The sequence below is a fragment of the Mixophyes fleayi genome, chromosome 5 (genome assembly GCF_038048845.1).
Source record: "Mixophyes fleayi isolate aMixFle1 chromosome 5, aMixFle1.hap1, whole genome shotgun sequence".
Classification (NCBI taxonomy): domain Eukaryota; kingdom Metazoa; phylum Chordata; class Amphibia; order Anura; family Limnodynastidae; genus Mixophyes; species Mixophyes fleayi.
The window spans coordinates 164,640,852-164,663,618 of record NC_134406.1 but is presented as its reverse complement, the minus strand read 5'-3'; the positions used below and the strand labels follow the sequence as shown (position 1 = coordinate 164,663,618).

The 22,767-nt window shown below is 38.4% G+C and overlaps 1 protein-coding gene across 2 annotated transcripts in view; it reads left to right on the top strand.

The window, feature by feature from the left end:
* PHLPP1 (PH domain and leucine rich repeat protein phosphatase 1) overlaps positions 1 to 22,767 on the top strand; it is a 106,451-nt gene that overhangs the window by 2,137 nt on the left and 81,547 nt on the right. The window lies entirely within an intron of this gene.

The following is a 22,767-nucleotide window of genomic DNA, read 5'->3' as shown; positions in this document are numbered from 1 at the left end:
CTACAATGAATTAATAGTGATGTACAGAGAAAGTTGAAGCCTGTTATTGTTTAACAGCACTTTAGTTTGGCATTAATGGTATTGGATATCTAAATATTTGTATGTGCTTTGGCCTTGTGTACCTTTACTCATCTGTCACCTTCATTACTTTGGTATACTGTAAATATGTAAATAACATAACAAGAATTCACTAAGTTGCTTAGCTTCATATTTGTGAAAAGCTTCAACTTGTTTGTACACAGATACCTGAGAGACTTGAGTTGATGAACAGTAAAGGTTAGATGATCAAGTTTGCTCATATTTTGATGAAACCATTCTAAAAATCATGCAGGCATCAGGATCTGCTGCCTACATATTGGTACGTTGCTTTTTCCATTGCTGCTCGTTTGAACAGCAGAAGATTGAAGACATTAGAATCATTGATCTCTCTGTCTGCAGTATTTTTGGTGCATTTTGCGTGCGTCGTGAATAAATTTTGCAGCAACGTTTGTTTGAACAATCCCTTAATATTTGAGACATAGAATCAAGTGACATGTTCTATATGTATTTCTGAGGTTTTATATTTGCTTCCAGTTACTCATGTGTTTATTTTTTTGTTGTTAAATGTATGTTGTACTATTTCATGATCTAAGACATTATCTTATTTACTCCACATTGGTATGGTATTCATTGTAAAAATACAACCACTTGTTACAGTTTAGTAATAAAGAATACTGTAGGAATGTCATCTTTTATCTCCAGACTAGACGTAAACTTTCATAATGCCTTGTATTCCTTTTGATTTATTTTAATAACCGTTTCATAGAGCAATCACTAGGTGGTTGTTGCACAGTATTTTAAGTTCTTTCGTGTTTGCTATTGGAAAGGTCTTCATGTTTTTTTTTTTCTCTTGGTCATTTTATTTTTTCCCCCTTTTTATTGTAGTTTAATACATAAAGGCATTTTCAATTAGCATTCGCGGCTGCATGGGTTGCGAGGGGAAATTTGCAATGTTGCGGTACCGTAATGACACTTTACACGCGCAGCTGCACGAAATTCAGTGAGCTGTGATGTTCCTCAGAACATCGTGGCTGCGCACTTTCTTTTTCAGTTACTGTGGTAGAAATCTTAGCTGGATGTTCCTCACGCCTCTATGGGGCGCGAGGAAAAATGAGTGGAGATTTCCATCATAAACTCCGCTGGGAAGTGTCTCCGGAATGGACACGAGACACTTTGCATGTAACTGAATTCCCCCCTTAGACCACACATGTACTCATCACTGGTCAGTCAATTGGGTGCAGTATTTGTAAATACTGCCTATAAAATAGCTTAAAAAAGCCCTAATCCTTTTCTTTTATATTCTTAATAAGTTATGAGTCATTTGTTTGACTGCAGAGCTCAGTTTTTATAACTTGTTTATAAAGTGTTTGATAAGCTGAACTAGTTGTCATCAAATCAGGTGATTAGCCCATACAAAATATAATATAACGAAATTGTCAACAGTGATTCATAAACATAACCTGATCAATGCATCCTTCATTTGGTGACTAGAAAAAAAAAAATCCCTTTCTCATCCCCTCCAGTCCGTTAGAACATTTACAGCTGCAATTAAAAGGCACCTGTCAAACTCCACAGCCACAAAATCTGTGAAACATTCTTCTGTGTCTAGTGTCACACAGGAATTTTCTGTGACCACATTGTTATAGCCAATAAACCATCAAAAACTTGATAACTACACATAGTATTTAATGGGAAGCACTAAACTCTTGGCACATGAGAGCAATTACTCTTTGGAATCATTTACCAGGAAACACATTTCATTGACTGTGAATGAGTGAGTGGTCAAAGTGCATGTGTGACACAACGTGGAATACGAAATTTGACACATGAAAATGTAATGAAAGTTCACACATGCAACTCGTTTGTGCTGTCACAAAGTGGCTTTATTTTTTTTATATTTTTTATATTTTTATTTTTTAAATTAGAAAATTTTGTTTAACTATACCTGTTTATGTAGTTTCCCAGTCATTAAAATGTATCCACATTCAATTCTGAACCCTCAAACTATTGGTTGTTTTGTTACATAAATGTAATGTTACTAATACAGTGGTCATCTCTGTTAGCTGAATTAAAAGTTCTGCCAGTCCGATGGTTTTCTAAAACGTAATGAAATAAAATAAAATTTTCAGCCCTCTGTATGAACGTTTTGTTAGCAACCCGGCGCTTATGGCCTCTACGCTGTGCCACTCTTTAAAGTCCTGCTACATTATGAAACTAACTTTGACTTTTCTGCAAAGAATTCCTCTTGTATACCATGTGCCTTATGTTGACCTCTATACAAAATCTTCACACTGTAAGCCGGCGGTTCCCAAACTGTGCGCCGCGTCTCCCAGGGGTGCCGCGGCGCTGTCACAGGGGTGCCACGGGCCAGACCTAGAAAAAAGAAAGAAAACAGGAACTTGCCAATCCACCGGGACCCAGCAGCCTCCTCTCTCCCGCAGCTTTCACTGAATATCAACGTCAGTGACAAGCTGCTGCGGGAGAGAGGAGGCTGCTGGGTCCCGGCGCCCGGCGGATTGGTAAGTTCCTGTTTTCATTCTTCTTTCTGTGGCTGGCGCGGGGCAGTGAGAGGGATCGTAGCAGAGGAGGGGGACAGAATGACGGCAGAGGAGGGGGACAGAATGACGGCAGAGGAGGGGGACAGAGTGAGAGAGGGCAGAGGAGGGGGACAGCGTGAGAGAGGGCAGAGGAGGGGGACAGCGTGAGAGAGGGCAGAGGAGGGGGACAGCGTGAGAGAGGGCAGAGGAGGGGGACAGCGTGAGAGAGGGCAGAGGAGGGGGACAGCGTGAGAGAGGGCAGAGGAGGGGGACAGCGTGAGAGAGGGCAGAGGAGGGGGACAGCGTGAGAGAGGGCAGAGGAGGGGGACAGCGTGAGAGAGGGCAGAGGAGGGGGACAGCGTGAGAGAGGGCAGAGGAGGGGGACAGCGTGAGAGAGGGCAGAGGAGGGGGACAGCGTGACAGAGGGCAGAGGGGGCAACATGACAGAGGGCAGTGTGCCTGGATGCAGAGGGGGTAGAGTGTCTGAATGCAGAGGTGCATTTTTGCATATAACTAAATAAGTATTTCTGTCGTGACCTAAATACTTATTACATTTTTTTGACCCAACTACTTTTAAAACAGGACTGCTCAGTAATTATTTTGGAGGGGTGCCTTGAAAAAATTTGGAGACTCTAAGGGTGCCGCGAACTGAAAAAGTTTGGGAACCACTGCTGTAAGCAAATGAGTGTGGCTCTGCTTGATTACCTGTTTTTTTTTTCCCTCCATAATCTTTAAATTATGTCCTGATTACTTGATGACTCATGCTAGTTTGCAGATTGGTTATATGCTCATGTGCAGTAAAAGTGTTTTAAATCTTGAGTGCAGTCCATTTTCTGCTGTATTCACACCATTGGAGAAAACCAATCAGTGTGCTGCTTCATCATCCTCATTTATGTAGCGCCACCAATTCTGCAGCGCTATAGGAGGAAACCCGCGCAAACTCCACAAAGATAAGGCTCTGATAGGGAATCAAACTCATGTTATCAGTCGTTAAGGAAATACTTAATTATTTTTATTGTTTAAATGAGTGATATCCAGTTAGTTGTAAATATAAGAATCTGTAAACAGCTTTCCCAATAAAAATAACTGTAAATTCCTAACCTTCAAGGCACTAAAGTCCTTTTTCTCTGACAGCGGTTTTCACTGTAAACTGTGTGCATGCATTTATACTGCAGCAGTGCATAAAATGTACCTCTTAGTGTCTCTTAGTGTGTTATCAAAATAACAACTGTTGTTCAATGTTTATTACATATTGTGTGTACTAATTCTAGACCTCGGTCTACTTCGTGGTTTATAAATAATATTCATTGTGTTTGTACGATTGTAAAAAATTAATATTACATTTTGGCATGGAAGTGGGTTATCTTTCACTTCCAGTGACGCTCTCATATTCTTCAAATGTTCTTGTTTCGTTTAATGTCAATGACCACTGACAAGCCCTAGATGTTTCCTTTACTCAACCACAGCTCTGAAAGGACACTCAACATATAATGTAGTATTTAGGCTTTTTTCTCAAGATATCTCTGTTATTGGATTGTTTATTTTCTTTTGTACTGAACTTAATCTTATGACAGTTGCTTTCTGGAGGAAACCTTAAGTAACAATTCTAAAGTGATTGAGCACAGTCGTCTACTACATTTTATTTTATTGTATATTAAAAAAAAATTGCATAAAACGTCTTGTACTTATTTGTGGAATTTGGATGTGGGCAATTTATTTTGGACTGCTAAAAGAACAAACTAAAAACACGTGACTAGGCAAGAATGCAAGAGTACAGTGTTTGCATGATCTTTGTTTTTAAACTATTATAGTGAGTTTCACATAAATATGAAATACGGATTGGCCTAGAGATGACTATGTTTAAAACCAGAAAACACCCTTTACTTTGATAGAAACTAAAAGTGCATCATTTCAAAGTGCAATTTTCTTCAATGTTTTCCATGGATTGAATGTGTTCCTCCATTTCTTCATCCATACTTAATTTCCTTTTTATAGGGTTAATACGTTTATGCTTGAGAGATGCTGGATATTCATCCCTTAGTGTGTATGTAACGAGCTGTTTGAGATGTGATTCTTTTGTGTCTAGATTTAACTGCAGGCAAGATCCTGAAATAAAATACACTGTTAAACTGAATTTATTATTTATAGTTTTCCCTTCAGCAACACAGTCTGTACTTTACAGGTTAGATTAGGTTGGAGGACAATTTGCATTTCATTTAACAATGAGTTGGTTGGTTGTTTTTTTTCTTCTTTTCTTATTTTATGTTTAAATATTTTTTATTTCTGTTTTGTGCATTGGTGAAGTGAAGAGTTTATAAAGCATTGCATTAAGCTATCCAGAATTGTATTTGCCTTTACTTTTAGACTGTGACCATGTTTTTTGCATGAAGACTTACTTGGACATCATGGTGCATGTTTTCATCTGAAGATTCAGCCTAAATAGGGAAAACATCCTATTGGCGAAGTAGACAGTGATGTGCCATCCTTATCTCGGATGTGGGTATATGTAGAACGATTGAGGAGTGAAGCCTTTCAACATTTCTTCACTCTGCAACTGAACACGCCCCCTTGAATGGCTTAAAGCAACACCCCAGACTGATTAGGCTTTCCTTCCTTTACAGAGATGATAGCATGCAAAGCAACCTCTAGCCCTCCTTAGAATAGTGGTAGGTGTCCCAGCCTGTCACATGGGAGAGAGGGGTTTGATTCTCTGATGGAAAAGCTGGTATCTGTTCTTTACTTTTTACATTTATACATTGTATTAAGAAAATTCTACACTAAAGTTTAAAAAATAATTTAAAAAAATGAAATCGCTCTATTTTTATAATGGGGCTTTTATGTTACGTATTAATAATGATTTTATATAGCACCTATCTCCCAATAGGGCTCAGCACCAGAGCTGTCTGAACCCATGGGAACACTCGGTAATTGCCCGGGGGCTCCACAAAAATAAGCGATCCATAGGCTTGCCAACTTTTCAGTATATTATTCCTGGAGGTTTATTCAGAACCTTCAAATCCTCTTTATTAAAACGTTTACGTGGACATATCGCCTCAGAAATTTTGCAAATGTTTGTGTTGAACACTTGATTAAAAAGAGATGCATAGTAATTTCATACTGCACCATCTCCGTCTCTATGATTTACCAACTGAGTACCATTTTTATGTTAAATATTTTGTTTTCAACTTCAAGGCTCATGCTATATTGTAAATGTTTGTGAATATTAATCTCTGCTGCACAGCATGTTTTTTAATGTTTAAACACCTATTTTGTTGGCGGTATCAATAAATATAATCTTAATTTTATCAATAATTTACATTTTTATTCCTGTGAGTGGTTGTGTAAGTAGGGCCCGGGGGCCTATAATGCTGTTAAGATGGCCCTGCTCAGCACTTTACATTGTTGGAGAGGGTGAGGCAGCCATCTTGGGTATGCACAGCTGCTATTCTATGGAATCAATCACATCATTTCGTTCCTTTGGAGCTTATTATTTGTTTATTGAGCACCAGTCATATTATCCAATGCTGTACACGCATCCGTACACACAAACACTGTTGTTAAAAGCCATGTAATGTTTTTGGACTGTGTGGGATTAAACCGGAGTACCTGGAGGAAACCCACAGAAACACAGGGGGACAAACTCCAGTCTCCCACATGAAAGGTAGGAAAGCTTATCACTATACTATACTATATATGAAGACTACTTGTTAATTTGACAATGGAGTCTCTTACTGGCTCTCCACCTGTACCATCCGGCAAAGATGCCCAGACTCAACTGAAACGTCTCCAGTACCACTGGGCTTATTCTGCAGCCTTAACATGTGTTACCCAGTATTATTAATGTAGGTACAAATCGAACACTAATACAAATAGCTTGCATAAAGAATAAATGTTTCAATTAAGAACTCACGAAAGTGGCTATAACGCCCTTAAGAATGTGTAACACCTTACTGCACAGCATCACACTCACACACCATAATGCCAGTTATTGAAACCACTAGTTTGTAGTTTCTAAAGTTCATTCATTGAGGCAGTTTTTGATATTCCAGCTGCCAGTCATGCAGTGATCGCAGGTTTTGAAGCATGTACAGCAATGCTGAGAATCCCCAGCCAATCCTGTTACTCATGAAGCCTGTTCTCTACTGGCCTTTAAATCCTCCTATACTGTTGAGTGCCAGGTATGAAGGGTGAGCCACCCTTATTACTCCCGTTAAAGATTATAATAGCTCCTTCCGTGATGTAACCATTTCAATCCTTTTTGGGCTGGTTGGAGCTCAGGAATGTCTCTGACACTTCCAGTGGATAATAGCCAACTGCTAATGCACAATGTCGAAGTTTCTGTAAATAAAGCGGCTGGTGCTTGCTGGACTGGAAGTAAAGGAAAGCATTCAGTGATCAATGTATGTGCGGTTAGTGCTCTTTAAGAAAATAGCAGGAAATAAACACTGGGTACAAATCAAGAAATACATGTATAACTGCCTCATGGCGATGCTTAAAACACTTTGGGGAATGCCTCTGGTATCCTTCCAGGCGAGTAGGAGTCCCAGGAGGGCTTAATCCTTATTGTATTATGCCTTGGTTCACATCTCATCACAGTTGCATTGGTTTGTTGATGTCTTCGTTAAGGAAGGTAAGCTGAATCAGTCTGAGGGCATTGCCGTGCAGTCTAGAGTTATTGCTTTAGGCAATTTGGGGGTCAGTTTGATTGCAGAGCATTTGAAGAAATGTTGTGAACATTGGGCTCACTTAAGGATGCCTTCCATAGAATTTGTTTTTTCGCACCCCCAGAGCTCCAGTAAAACTCTTAAATTCATAATGCAAGGATTGCTCTGTTACTGCTTTTTCCCCGAATATTTTTCTTTACAAATTTTATCAGTGTGATACTTTTTATTGTGAAATAACTCTCTTTATACTGACCCCCAGTGTTCTGTTTTTTCTTTGAGATTGTACCATATGGAAACAACTGGCAGCTGCAATTCAATGCTTTTATAGAAGCTACATCGGTGCCTTAACTTTGAAAACGGGTAAATAGGGAAATACCATTCTCCTGCTGGACATACTTGATTGATTTTGGAGGACATCTAAATTTAGCATAAGTAATGACTTCAGAAATATAAAAAAGAGAAATATTTTAATTTCATATTTTTGTTAAAAGTATTTTATCTTGAAAATCCAGTAATTGTTCTGGTGACGCCTTTATAGTTTTTGTGCTCTCATCCAGTCTGTAGGTTATACAAGACAGAATTATAGGAATGTAAACTAGTCCTCCTGAATCTTGTATCGTCACAAATATCTGGCCAGCTCTGGACTTGCCTGCTTCATTCTAAATCTGGATCAATGGAAGAATATATCATTATTTAACCCCAAACCTTGTGATTGTACAAGGTATTAAACTAGGATTGCACAGCCTCTTTACATGCACACAATTATATGAATGGATCCTTTCTTTTGTTTTCCTTGTGATTGTGTCTACACTGAACCTACATTGCAAGTGCTGTCACCAAAGCTAGAGTGTAGCTTTTAGTCCGTATGGGCAGGAAGTAAAATCTTCATGACATATAAGATACTCCAGGAGATCTCCAAGCTGTGGCATGCTATATATAGACAGAGATATCCATCTCAATCAACATAAATAACTGGTTTGTGTTTCTTCACCCAAACCAATACAAGTTAAAGGCATAAAATTAAATCGGCAGCAAATTGGATTCTGACTTGTTCATGCTCTTTGCTAATGCAAATAGAATTTCATTTTGGCTTTCTGGTGCTTTTCCTTCGTCACACAAGCAAAAAAAATATGAAAATGTTATATTGTAATAAAGCCGTTGTACTAAACTCCTTATGGGATCTGTTGTTTGCTTAGATGCCAAGTGGCAGTGTTCAGTTGTTCTGGGACCGCAAGCATGGGCATAACTAGAAATCATTGGTCTCCATGAATTCTAAAAGTGTCCTCCATAATTTGGTTGAATCCACAAACTCTCAGCAGCATTTATCTGTATAGTAGTGTCTGAAATACTGTTGCTCATTCAGTTTGTTAGTAGTGGGAAGGTGGGAGCAATGCAGAACATTTGTGGTTTGTGTTGGCTAATGTAAAATAAAGGGCAGCAGAGTTCTAAGGTAAAGGTTGTTAATAGAGAAGTGCAATCAGCGCATTAACACAATTGTGGTTAACCTGTAGCTGCTCCAATAGCTGTTTACTGGACTTGGCCAATAGAGGTAGTGGCCAGTCCAGGCACTGATGTTAAGCAGTTTGAGATCTTTCCACTGCCAAATACAGTTATTTATTCCCTCTCCCTGCACAACTTACCTTCATTAAGCAGTGGCACAAGCACAAATGACGCACGTACAGTTGGGCTGTTACATCATCAACAGCACTACAAATAACTTCATGGAATTGTTCCACATTACTAGTGATTGTAACCAATTTAGTTTGGTCAGTGTGGACTCACTGCTTATAAACAATTGTGTCCTCATCATACATGTCACTTTCATGAAAAAGTTTTTCAACTGTTTTCTGAATTGCTTCCAGACCTGGGCATTTGTCACATCGATGAAGCATACAAGTTTTTGAGACTGAAAAACAAACAACGATTTCAGTTAGGTCTTTGTAGTCCATCTTTAGTGGTAGAGCAGCAACCAATAATAAGTTTTGGTGAATTTCGCAAACACACACAGAATGCATACCTCTTGCCGCAACACTAACACACCACATAGGTGGTAAGTAACAAAACTTAGACAATTCAAGTTGAATTTATGGAAAACGGTCTTTGAAAGCAAGATAAAGCTCCTTCAAGTTTAATAGGAGCAGCCTTTTCTGTTTGTGAATCATTTTTCCTCCTGGAACTTTTTCAGAAACAAACTCTTTCTTTCCAGGGCACATGCGAGAATTTTCATCATCTTCGTAAAACTGCTGTACCTGATGAGCGATGTGTATAGGAAGGGCTTGCCCTCTATATTTTTCAGGTTCTGCCAGTATACCATGGGTTTGTTTAAGTTTTCTTAATTGTTTTACCATGTATTCTGTGACATTAAATTCTTCTGCTGTCTGCTTAATTGTCCAGATGTTTGGTGCCAGAGTTAATATGTTTATTACTTGTCGTGGCGCCTCTTCACACTTTTGCTTTAATTCATATACCACACTCTGTAAATCATCACAACCTGAACATTTGCTTACTTTCTGGGATGATTCTAGTGATGTGCTCGGAAGAGACAACATTTCAGTAAGCTTCTCTTGAATGGCTGTACTTGCCTGCTCTTTCTTTTAGCGTATGTCTCCCGATGTCTTCTCTTTACCTAATGCAATTTCACTGGTGAACAACCAAGCTTTGTAATACTTTTCATACAGCTCATCTATTTCTGCTGGTTCAGTTACACCCTCCACCAGGGATTCAACTCCATCTGTTGGCATATCTATGTCTGTTTGTTCTTTACAGTGTAACAGTTGAATTCTGCATTTTGGGCAAAGTTTTTGTCCTGGCTTAATAACTTCATGAAGCTGACAGTCACCATGTTCTTTGGCCCACTTCAGTGACATAACTTTTAAGCTTTTTCTGGCTCCTTTTTTGTGAGACAAGAAAGGATTACAGCATGTTCTCTGAAATTCTTCATATCTTAGCAGCAGAAATTTTTCATGATGGTAGCAGACTGCGGTTCCAGGATCATTGGTTACTGCATTTGAAACTTCAGTTCTCAGAATCAAAAGTTCTTTTTCTTCATCTGTAAAGGGGTTCCAGCTATTTAACCCAATGGTTTTTGAGTAGACCGTAATATGGCAGTCCGTATTTAAAAGACTATCAAATGTACACTTTTCATAAGCAGGTGCTATGATTGACTATCTTTCTGTGTCTCTAAAGTTATTTTATCTCTTACCAATAATTGTCTGCTGCGATTTGTGTGGTTCCAACTCACAATGCGATTTATTAGCAAAAGAATAACAATTCAATAATATAAGTACAGCCGATTACATACGCGGGCGCTCCAGCTTAGTCATTCAATCCTGAAGTCTGCGGTCAAATAGACTGCCTGCTGGCCCCAGAGCTCCTGCTTATATACATTTAGTGATACAGTGAAAACAATAGAGATGATTTGGCATGTTTCCATAGGTTCAGGCTTCAGGACAGTCCAGTGAAATGCAGGTCATTGGCCAGTTCAAACGATGCCTTCCAAGGGTGGGGGTCAACTCTCCAACAGCTGCATACTATTCTTCCTGCCGAAAGCTGGTTTAAACTGGTCTTTTTGCATTACACGCACAATATCATTCTGATCATTTATTCCCCTATATTCCATAACTTGCATATTCAAGGTGCGATCTCTTAGGCGATTCAACTGGACGTCGGAGGATAAATTGTGGATTGGAATGATACTAGACATGAACTTTAGATCTCACTAAAGTGTATTTAACATTACTATATTTAACTATAAACTGCTACATTTCATTATAATTGAGTATGTGTTGGAGTTATTTTTAAGGTGAACGAATTACAAGTGAATGTGTGTGTTATTATGCGATTGCGTCATAACACGTGGCGTACTTATCACAATCGCACTGTAAAATAATATTAGTCAATTTGATTTACCTTATCCAATTATTTGACTTCGACATCTCCCTCTCTCTTTCTCTGGAAAGTTTCAGTTTTGGTTTCTCTAAAGGGAATCCCCTTCCCATCAGTTTCTGAAGTTACAATCAGTCTGCCGATACATGTGTACACAGTATACGCGATTTACCTTCAGGTCTGTGTTCTTCATGTGGTCCAAGAGCAGTGTAGTCGGTCATTCCTGTTACACTGATTAGAACACACAAAATAAACTTTGACTTTTCCACAATGTCATTATAAATTTCATTCTCTTCTGTGATTCTGAAACAAAACTTTCAGTCTCGGGACGATGTAATCCACCTACAGCACTCTACACATTTAACACAGACACAATGACAGGCTCCTTTTCTGTCTCTTGGCTGACAGTCGTGTGAGTACATACACACTGCAGGATGGGAAGGCGGTTAGAACGAGATTTTTTACACAGGAAGAGCAATCAAATGAAACAACGATTGGTTCTTTTTGAATGACTCCTTGATCATGTAAGTATACACACTAATGCAAAATTGGCCTAAATTGTCGTTTATTGGGTGTTTGGTCCAATACTTGGCTGAATAACCTGTAGTGTGTACCTAGGCTTATCCAATATTGCTTGATGTGCTTCTATGCATAAATCAGTATAGTAATGCTTAAAAAAATAGACAAGTAAGGCAAAGTTGTGGGGTGCTTAGAATTTCAGATTGTGAACATAACCCATATTTTTGACAGGTAGTGTTTTTATGAGAAATTGCAGATTGTTCGTCTTTCTCTTAAAATGATTTCATGCAAGTTATGTGCTATTGTACAACAGTGTGACAGGGAGACTAAAAAACTAGTGTTCTATATAGGATTGTATACATGAGATGTGACATGTTTGGGTCAGGGAAATAAATGTTCATCAAAATTCTATAGAAATAATAACATATGGTATGTACAAATGTCAACATTAAGTATTAATGTAAATGTGCACAGCTATTTCAGTTACATGATGGTTGTCTGGAATATTACAAGTTGAAGCAAGAGTTGTGTATTAAACACCTGTATGTTGAGGCTCTTTTGCTATTGCTTTGGCATTCCAATGCTTTCTGCTGTACCCACCTAACTTGTTTTAACTCATGTGTCACTGTTATGTTGTAAACAGTATCTAGTCCACTACTGCCAACAAACTACAGGCAAAAGTTCTATAGTTTCGTTAAATACAGGGCCATTTTTGTTTATTTTCTTCCTATTTTCAGGTTGTACAGCTGTATTTTTTTCAGCCTTTCTAATCTGTCCAAATTATAGTATTAATAATCAGTAATGAGCATAAGAGACCATATTTATAGCCAAAACCTCCATCATAAGTGGCTTAGTGAAACTTGTTTGTGATGATGTGCACAATAGTAACATAATGATTAAAAGTATAGACTCTTTTTATATATGTCCCGTAGGCACATTAATACATTATAATATCCTAAATATTCCCTTGTTAACAGAATGCACTGTGAGAGATTATATATATATATATATATATATATATATATATATATATATATATATATATATATATATATATATTTTAAACTGTGCTCTCATAGAATCTGCTAAGGGTCAAAAAACAGACTGAGGGCTAGATTTACTAAGTTGCGGGTTTGCAAAAGAGGGGATGTTGCCTATAGCAATCAATCAGATTCTAGCTATCATTTTGTAGAAGGTACTAAATAAATGAAAGCTAGAATCTGGTTGCTATAGGCAACATCTCCACTTTTTCAAATCCGCAGCTTAGTTTAATCTAGCCCTGAGTCTGTTAAGATTCTTTGACCTTAATGCAGCTTTATATTTTGTGAATTTTGCTGGTACCGTATATACTCGAGTATAAGCCGAGTTTTCCAGCACATTTTTTGTGCTGGAAAAGCCCCCCCCTCGGCTTATACTCGGGTGATGCTCCAATGCACGGCCGTAACGAGGATGGTGCCTGCCTCCATAGCTTCAGCCCCTAAGTTCCGCTTAAGGGCTGAAGAGAAAGAGAAAATAGTTTGGTGAGAAAAAAATCAACTTTCAAGAGCTTGGTGCCTGTTCCCGTAAGTTCCGCAGTGGAACGCATGTGCGTTCCACCGACCGGAAGTTCGGCATTTGAAACTTCCGGTCGGTGGAACGCACATGCGTTCCACTGCGGAACTTACAGCAACAGGCACCAAGCTCTTGAAAGTTGATTTTTTTCTCACCAAACTTGTAAGTTAATATTTTCTTTCTCTTTCTCTTCAGCCCTTAAGTGGAACTTAAGGGCTGAAGCTATGGAGGCAGGCACCATCCTCGTTACAAAATACTATTCTGTGCCCACAGTATACTATATCTAAAGTAAAAATATGGAATATATTTAATATACGGTAATTTGTGAAAATAATATCCTGTAGCACATATATCAATGTAAATATGCAATGAAATATCAAAGTACATATAAAAAATCAGTGCATTGATAGCAAATTAAAATATTGTACAATATTATAGCAACAGATATATAGGTTGGTAGGTTAATTACCGGTAATGACTGTACTGTAACATGCGCATAAAAACCATAAATGCGTATGCAGACATATGGATAAAGTCCAGTTATCAATAAAGGAGGCAATGTATAGATAAAAATAGAGCCAGGGTTTGAAATTCTCTTTGTCTAAGCAGTACGAGAATAAGGAGATCTCCAACATGTATACTCGTTCTAATAAATAAGAAAACTGATTGATAAAACACAGCACAATCATGAATGTAGAAGTTGCTGCATGCCATCAGTAGAACAACTCGCTCATAGCTTGAGTGTTCAATAAGTACCGGTATATTATTAGTTGTAGTCCTTTTAGCTTCAGTATGGTGTCCGTGGAATTGTAATCGTGCATTGTGGTCCTGGTAGGTTGAATACAGTCACCATCAACGATTGGTGGTTGTATTATCGCAAAAAAGACACAATGAAATGTCTTGTGTTGTGTGTTAACACTTCATTCCCCCATATCCCTCTAGGATTTAACAAGGGGATGTGAAATGTCTTGTTGGTATTTTCCCCCATTAACTGTATATAATGGATTACCCGTATGTTGTTGTTATATCTGGAAGATGTACCGTAATTAGAAAAACACAACTCCATCATTTTACTATAATAACATTAGTACACGTGTCTCTTCTGCAAAAGTACGGTAATAAAAATTAACCTAGTAGTATGTTTTTGGAGTGTGGGAGGAAACCGGAGCACCTGGAGGAAACCCACGCAAACACAGGGAGAACATAGAAACTCCACTCATATAAGGCCATGGTTGGGAATTGAACTCATGACCCCAGTGCTGTAAGGCAGAAGTGCTAACCACTACACCACCGTGCCGCCCAGATATTCAACCCTGCATCATCACCCATCTTTCACAAACAAAGCAACCGAAAGTATGTGTGTCTTCAAGAATTTGGACTGTGCGCCAAAGCACTTAGCGGCGAGGGGTGCTGATGAGAAGCCGAGATGCCCTCACTAATTGCAATGCACACATCCTGACAGGGGGGGTCACTGTTATCTAGAGCTGCATAACTGCTGGGTGCCGCTGCTTCTAATGAATGTGCTTCCACTGTAGTGGAAGCCTGGGGTCTCAGCTGAATGTATAAAAGTAAAGTAAAAAAAAAAAAAAAGATGAGCATAATAAAGTGCATAAAATACTAGATGTTTTTTTTTATCCTGTTAGAAATGGATCCCAGTACTTCTAATCCTGGACCAGAACAAAAACGCAGGTCATACGAAGCTGGCTTCAAACTTAAGGTTGTGTCAAGAGCAGAAGAGAGCAATAACAGTATTGCAAGTAGGGAATTTTGTGTTGACGAAAAACAAGTGAGGGAGTGGCGGAAAATGAAAGCTGACTTGGAAAAGATTCCAAAGGCAAAAAAGGCTCGACGTGGTTTAACGACTTCATATGAAGCTCTAGAGACTGAATTGCATAAATGGGTTATAGAGTGTCGTCAAAATGGTTACTGCGTGACACGTATGGGAATTCGCTTACGTGCCCTTCAATTGGCTAAAGATGACAAATTAAAAGCACCAGGCATTGAAAATTTTGTTGCGTCAGCAGGATGGTGTACCCACTTTATGAATAGGTTTGCCTTATGTTTGCGGCAAAGAACAAAGATTTCACAGAAGTTGCCAAAAGACCTTGAAGAGAAAGTGATGTCATTCCATTCATTCATCATAAAACAAAGAAGGATCCATAACTTTGACCTGGGAGATATTGGGAATATGGATGAAACACCTATGACCTTTGATCTTCCTAGCAACAGAACTGTGGCAAGTTTGGGAGAAAAAACTATTTTACTCAGAACCACAGGAAATGAAAAAAAACATTTCACAGTCGTTCTGTCATGTTTGGCTAATGGAACTAAGCTGCGGCCTGTCATTATTTTTAAAAGAAAGACCTTGCCTAAAAAGGTCAAATTCCCACCACGAATTACAGTGCGTGCACATATAAAGGCTGGATGGATGAAGACGGAACAAAAAAATGGCTGGAAGAAATTTGGAACGGACGTCCAGGAACAGCCTTAAAGAAAAAACCATCATTGCTAGTTTGGGATATGTTCAGAGCCCACACATCTGATGACATAAAAAAATTGGCAAAGTCTTCTCAAGTTACTTTGGCCGTTATCCCAGGTGGGCTTACATCTGTATTGCAGCCCCTAGATGTGTGTTTAAACAAACCTTTCAAAGACCGTGTGCGAAAGATGTGGCATGAATGGATGTCGTCTGGTCAAGCCCAACTGACAAAAGTTGGAAATCTGAGGAAGCCCGACATAGAATTGGTAGCAAACTGGGTTCGTGATGCATGGGAAGAGATTCCAGAGGACATGGTGCAACGTGCCTTCAAGAAATGTGGCATTAGTAATGCTATGGATGGCAGTGAAGACAGCGCTTTGTATGAGAACGACAGCAGTGATGGTGATGACTGCGAACTCCTGTGATGACGACAATGTCTATGCTGATAGCCTCACACCAGATAGAGCTGAAGCTCTGTTTGGACATACAGATGATGAGGAGGAATCCAGTTTTGAAGGATTTTAACTCTTGTGTTTTAGCTTGGTTGCTGATTGAGCTAAGGTTTTTGTACTTTTAAAGTTATTGTTGATACCATATTGGTTTTGTTGACTCTTTTCCACTTACAGAGCTAGTTTACTGTTTTTCTTTGAAATAAATATTCAAAAACATTTAACCTACTGATGCCTCAATTAATGTAATTTTATTGGTATCTATTTTTATTTTTGAAATTTACCAGTTGCTGCTGCATTTCCCACCCTAGGCTTATACTCGAGTCAATAAGTTTTCCCAGTTTTTTGTGGTAAAATTAGGTGCCTCAGCTTATATTCGGGTCGACTTATACTCGAGTATATACGGTATTTGTTTTAGGTGTATTCCTCTTTTCATACCCAAAGGAGAAGCGATCTCATTTTCTGCTTAACAATTCATTAGCATGAAAAGGGCTGCCTGAGTATTTTGTTTCCCTCCAATATTGCTCCATTTGAAATGCTATGGCGTGCATGTTTGCATACAATAAAGATTATGCTGTGTTTAACTTCCCCTTTAATGTAATCTAAACATGATTTATGAACAATTTCTAGTTATTGCATAGATTAACATTTTTAGGGTTGTATATTTTACCTCTTCTCTGCTGTTTGAGAATACTTTCTTACATATTCAATGTCATTCTAGTTATTAAGTACTTCAAGAAATGTTTTGGTGATATACACGATATAGCTGATCATTTGGCAGAGTGGATGTCTGATTTGACCATAACACACAAACATGTCACACAGAAATGAATTGTCACATGGAAATGATCTATTTTCTTTCAAATGTGGATGTCTAAATCTGGTTTGTTTTGATTGTGTCCCACACAGACAATGTAATTGTTTATTAAGTCACTGTGAAATGATTACATTGGGTAACAAGTGGATGTGTATGAGGCCAGTTTAAGTGATGATTATATTATGCAGTCTTCTATTGATCTATTCTGGCCCATTTATATATTTGTAGTGACGGTTCTTAACCCAATTACAATTTTAAAGATTATGTTGAACAAGCATCATGAATGCTGTCTCTTTATTCCTAAAGAGATGTAGTGTTCATTGTGGTAATGGGAAATGTGTTTCCCTGGTCTCGCATGCGCCTTCCCCCTTAAACTCTGCATGCAAACTGCGAATGCAGTTATTAGTGATCCCTATTCATGATCTTCTACTTATGTTTTGACCTGGAACATTTTGTTTTTCTTTTCCTTTTTGTGTTTAATCTGCATCATTTCTCCAGGTGCTGTACTCATATAAAAGCAAATTTTATTGCTATTGATTGATTGCAGGATGCTTGAAATGTTCTTGAAAGGCTCTTGGAGTATAAAGGAATGCTTTGGAATTAATTATTCTATTGGTTTTGTTTCTTTAAAGAAAGTTGCTTGACCAGGGTGGTGTTCCATATGCCGTGTAACTAATTTAGTTTAAATGTTAAAAAGCACAGGCAGTGGAGTAGCCGTGTTCTTCTGGGGGTCTCTTAGTTGCTTTGATATCTAGTCGGCAGGAAGGCTGAATCGTGATCATTCACAGGCTTGCATGAAATCTGACTTCATGCCAAGTCTATTCATCTCCCTTAGAACGCGGGAAGCTCTCTGTACTCATTGAGAGATGCAGGAAACAGTGCAGTGTTTGTTTTGCTGTTTTTTTTGTTTTTTTTTTCTTTTGTATTTTTCTTTCTTTTTTCTTCTTCCTCCAAGTTTAAATTCATGGGAACAATTGCAACACAATGTAATGAGCACAAATATAAAGGGGGATTATTTGTTAAAGCCTATGATAACCTCGCTTGCAAATAAAGAAAAAACTAAACCCCAAACCTATTTACAAATGTCAGTTGGCGTGTATTGCGTATATTGATGACTAGCTAATTTTGCAAAGATTCTTCCTGGTTTCAGCTTATGCTGTTTTGGGAACAATGGGAACTCCAACCCCGTGTTACAGTGCTGTGAATTGTATGGCATGAATATCTTTCATGCTGTACAATTCAAATCCTGGGACATTGGTCCAAGGCTGCAGAAGAGAGGGGAGGGACAGCTATCCTTCATTCCCATACAGCTCCTACCACCTTAGGCTTTATTTATGTTTACTTTGTTTAGTTAAGGCTTCTATAAAGCCTGCTAAAAACAAATTCTTGCACTCTGAATGCTCTATTAAAAGCAAGGGCAAAGTATGTTCTCAAAGCCTCCCTGTAGCATAGTGTACTATATGTATTTTATCAGTGAACCCCTAGAACATAATCGTATAATACAGAGCATTAACTATCATGAAAGCAGGCAAGAAATGTATGCCAGCAAATGCTCGTCATTTGCTTACATTTTTTTTGACTGTTAGCATTAAACCAAGGTTACATGGCTTTAAGAATGTGCTTGATTTGAACGCTCTGAAATACGTGCTCAAAGGATAGTCATACAAATGTAAGAGAGTGGATCTGTAAAGACACTCACAGAACCATATAATTTTTGGGGTTTTGCAGTTTTAAAATGATTTCTGGGCAGATACTTTGCAGTATAACAGTACAGTCTGTGCTTTACCTTCTTATCCCCTGCCCCACTCTAGTCTTGGGTTTGCCTCCATGTGCTCTTGACGGTTTCTTGATTTCTGTTGTCGTCAGTATGTTTCTACTTGTCTTCATGCATTATACAACGAGAGCAGGGCTTTTGCTTCAATGTGGAAGATGTTACCCAGTTATAATGAGAGAACTTGTGAATGGAGGCTTCATTAAATGTTATGGGCACAGCTAAGGCTGCCACAAACACATACTAGGAGAGGAGGTGAGGTATTTATTTTCATGGATGAACGCTTGTATGTAGGACACCACAATAAAAAGTAAAACAACCCACTGTTAAGCAGATTTTTATTTCATTTTTTATATTGGCTCTTGTGAAAGGTAAGTGTATGACACCTCATACCTTGAGCAACAGGAGCATGTCAAAGAGGGTACTATACACTTGCTACCTCTGTTCTCTAACTAGGATACTTAATTTTGTTAATCACATACACATCTTTCATGCGTTTAGAACACACTATTTCCAGTCCTTCGTTATTTCATTAACACAACCCTCACAGTGGGTAAATTTATCAAGTGGCGAGTTTCCAATATGTTTGAAAAATGGAGATGTTGTCTATAGCAACCAATCAGATTATAGGTATCACTTTGTAGAATGTACTACATAAGTGATAACTAGAATCTGTTTGGTTGCTATAGGCAACATCTCCACTTTTCAAGCCAGCCGGAAACTTGCACCTTGATAAATTTGCTCCAGAGTTTTATGCCAAGACTGTATAAAACAGTGCAGATTTCGATGTATAAACGAATATACTTTACTTACACAACATTATGTTGTAGTAATCATCAAAAATATACTGTCTCACACATTCTAAATATAACAGTTCAACATAGATGATATAATGTGTGTGTATGTGTGGACTTTTATCACCAGTTTGGTTCAGGGCACAAATGTGCTTTGCCGATTCACCTCTAATTAACACTAATGTACATTTTTCCTGTTTCCACTCTCACTGCACTATACTACACATATCAGATTTTAAGACTCTTAAAATCTTTTATCTACATTCATTTGGCTTCTACCAGTTGTTATGTTGCCAAATCCATGCATTTCACCATCCTGATTCTGCACAGTATAGAAATCCAGCAATTCGCTAACACATCACCTGTCTCTCCTCACTTTCAAAATCCTTTCAATGTGCCCCGTGGACACATTCTGTTGTAACTATCTAAACGTCATTCGTGATCTCTTCCTCTCAAACAACCTCAACCTCCTGGCAATAAAACAAATCACACAATCAGACACTGGGTCACCTGCAGTACTTTTTCCTCAGTGGTGGTCACTCTCGAGCTAAAAACGTGGGGTTGTACCTTTTCCTTTTTTCAATACTGCACATTTAAAGTTCCCTGCTCTGTTCCTTTACTCACATTCCTGTCATTGGAAGAACATACTATCTGGATCGACAACCCCTTTTCTGTGTTTTGCTCTGATCTATTGCTCTCCATTGATCACCCTAGTTACTACTTTGAATATGTCCAAGTCTGACTCCCTCACTTTTCCTGTAACACTCCTACACTTATATTAGGTAATTGCAATGCCTCTTCTGTGGATCTGCATTCTCCTTCTGCCTCCAGACTAGTGCTAACCTTATGACCACTTCCTTGATCTTGTTTTCTCACAACTTTTTTTTTTGCAATCTCTGCTCCACTACTCTAACCTCTTTTGCACTGAAACACAACCAAGCTTGACCATACTGACTGCAATCTCAGTTCTAGTATTTAACCATTTTCTTCACTTCTGCAAAAACTTCTCTACCCAATATAAATATGGTATTATCTTTCCATGAGAAACAAACCTCCTTAATTTCTTTCCCGTCATCTTGCAGCGCTGTACAGCGAACTCGCTGATGCTTGTTCTTCTATATGGCAAACTAGTACATTCGTCCTGTGCCATCGTAGGAGCTGATGGAAATGCATAGTAACTACACCGTGGGGAGGCCAAGCTCTCCTTTAGGCCACTGGTTATGTGTATGCTGTGAACTAAAGCAGGCACTTCAATATACTGTAAAATAATGCATGTTCTCCATTACATAATAAGATCACAAGTCACCTGTAAAGCTCCTTGTACAGTGTTAGAAGACAAGCACGTCATTGTTTCATTATGCAATCTACTCGTGTGTTCCAGCCTGCTGTTTTTGTACCTGTATCATTTTGATTTCTTTGTTTCTATAAGCACTGGTTTTTTGTTTATGCTTTTCTCTCCAATACCTGATTTTCAGTTATAATTAAGGACATGGCAATGTACTGTATTTATCTCATATCATGTTAGGCTCACCATATTACTTATTTGACTGAGTAATGTATATTTGTTTCAGAAACAGCATTTTGTGTATCTTGTGTCCCTCTCTTTAGAATGTAAGCTCTCATGGACAGGATCCTCTGCCTATTGTCCCATGTCTGTATACTGTCTGATTCCCTCGTACTTCCTGTCACTTCTTTAGTTGCACTCTGTGAGAGTCCCCATAGCATTACTCACACTCATCTGTGCTACTTATTTGTATTACCTCATCTATTTGTTACTTGTTTCTGTGTCCAGAGCTACTTAATCTGCGGCGCTTTATAACAAATAATAATAAAAAGAAGCAATATCTGCTGCTAATTTCTATAAATAAAATCTATGGGACCTGCCCTTACACATGCTAAAAATGTTTGTAATGCTCTCAAGTGCCGTAATGTTTTTATTTGGCAGATGAAAACCTGCTGAAATTATTAGAGGGGGAAGGGGGGGTTAAAGCAGCGATTCCCCAGGCAGATAAACTGCTGAAATGCTGCTTTCACTGTTCTAAGCATTTATAAGCAGCAGATTTATGCTGTTAAACGCAGGTGTGAAACCGGCCTCTGCCTATGGTTCAGTGCCCCTAGTATTCAAATTCTAATGAATTGCAAAATGAATAAGTGCCATTACCCCACAATATATCTTTTAACACACATGTGGTACACGAGTAGCTCGTTTTACTTACACCATTGTATGTTAGTATTATTTCTATTTTTAAACCCATTTTGTCCAGTTGCAGGCCATTTGAGTTGCGTTCACAATATATTATTAATCTTCATTACCCTGCAAGTGTGAAGCGGTGTACACAGCCTCTTAAACTCTGCAGCAGATAATGGGAAGTATCACCACAACATATGTACACAAACTGTCCATAGGAAGCTAATGTCGCAATTGGGAAACCTAGCAGACAAGTCTCCCGCAGGCTGGCAATAAGTGCTATGTGGTTTGTTTAGACATTTGTATCTCACCCTTTCGGTGAGTAAAGTATTTAGAGGAGAGGAAAGGTAAGGAGAAACAATACATACATTTACCCACCGCTAAGCTTTTAGCCTTTCAATTGGGCTGTACATATAATTGATTTCTCTTTTCATTACGCTTCTCACAACTCAATTAGCATGTGTCTCTAGAGGCTGGTTAGAGTAAATATGAGATCTGCTGGGAAGAACGCCAGGAGTCCATGTGTGTAAGGCAGTCTTCTCTGAAGTGTGTAGCTATGTTTTTTTTCTCTCTCAACATTTGTAATGTAAAAGTGAGAATTCTTACAGGGTAAATGCAGCATGCAGCCCATTAACTCCTACAGTTACTTATTTGACTCTTGTTTTGTTTTTTGTTTTTTTGTGTCTAAATCAGCCTAAATTGTTGTGAAACCTGCATTACAAGAATACATAATTAAAGTACTTTCACCCCCCCCCCCCCCCCCAAAAAAGCTGCAGTACTGGTTGAAAACCAGTACATTGATCAGTATAGTGTATTATTACATAATACAGTGACTTTTTGTATCTGTTTGTATTTATTTTTCCTTTTTCTTTAGGGCAGTGAATGTTCTGTAACTTGTTTAATACCCATTATAACTAGAACATCAAAGGGCTGCAGCAATCTCATTAGCCACAGGGCATTTTTATTAACGTTTCCTCAGAAAATATATTACTTAAAAATATGTTGAGCTGGCTCATATTGTTAGTCATTACATGTTTGTATATGCAACCTTTTTCTTTTTTGGTGTTACTGGTT